Source organism: Cervus canadensis, chromosome 3 (assembly GCF_019320065.1).
Source record: "Cervus canadensis isolate Bull #8, Minnesota chromosome 3, ASM1932006v1, whole genome shotgun sequence".
NCBI classification, from domain to species: Eukaryota; Metazoa; Chordata; class Mammalia; order Artiodactyla; family Cervidae; genus Cervus; species Cervus canadensis.
The window spans coordinates 111,657,306-111,658,170 of record NC_057388.1 but is presented as its reverse complement, the minus strand read 5'-3'; the positions used below and the strand labels follow the sequence as shown (position 1 = coordinate 111,658,170).

The 865-nt window shown below is 39.8% G+C and overlaps 1 non-coding gene across 1 annotated transcript; it reads left to right on the top strand.

Annotated features, from left to right (window-relative positions):
• Nucleotides 1–447: 447 nt before the first annotated feature.
• TRNAG-CCC lies at nucleotides 448–520 on the top strand. The gene has a single exon. It is a non-coding gene; the product is annotated as a tRNA-Gly (tRNA).
• The last annotated feature ends 345 nt before the right edge of the window (nucleotides 521–865 follow it).

Genomic DNA, 865 nt, shown 5'->3' with positions numbered 1-865 from the left:
AAGGATAAGTTAGGGGTTTGGGCTTAATATATACTAATTAACATATATTAATTAATATACTAATATATAAAATAGATAATCAATAAGGACCTACTGTATAGCATAGGGAACTATCCTTTATATTTTGTAATAACCTATAAGGGAAAAGAATCTGAAAATATATAATATATATAGCTGAATCATTTTGCTGTATACCTGAAGCTTACACAACATTGGAAATCAACTCTACTTTAATTAAAAAAAAAAAAAGACTACTAACTGGTCCCCCGTCTCCACTTTGCCACTTTCTCAATCTGTTATTCACACTGCAATTGAACTGGTGTTTTCGAAACATGTATCTGATCATGCCACCATCTTCAAAGATATCCCATTATTCTCGGAATAAACACTAACCTCTTACATGCCCTATAAGCAGGGGTTATATTCAAAATAGTCTAAATAGGGACATCCCTGGTGGTCCAGTGGTTAAAACTCTGCACTCCCAATGCAGGGGGCCTTGGTTTAATCCCTGGCCAGGGAACTGGATCACACATGGCACAACTAAGAGTTCATAAAGAACAGTGAAAGGTCCTGCATGCTGCAACCAGAGGTCGAAGATCCTGCGTGCTACAACTAAAAGACCTGGTGCAGTCAAAAAAAAAAAAAAAATCTAAATATTTAGCAACCAACACTGTGCAGTTACTGACCATCAGAACAGACGCCAGCATCTTGGAGCAGTACTTATGAGCTTAGCGTAGGAGCTATTTACCATCCGCTTCAGAAGAGTGTTGGGCTTCCCTAGTGGCTCAGAGGGTAAAGAATCTGCACAAAATGCGGGAGACCCGGGTTCGATCCCTGGGTCAGGAGGAGCCCCTAGAGGAGGGAA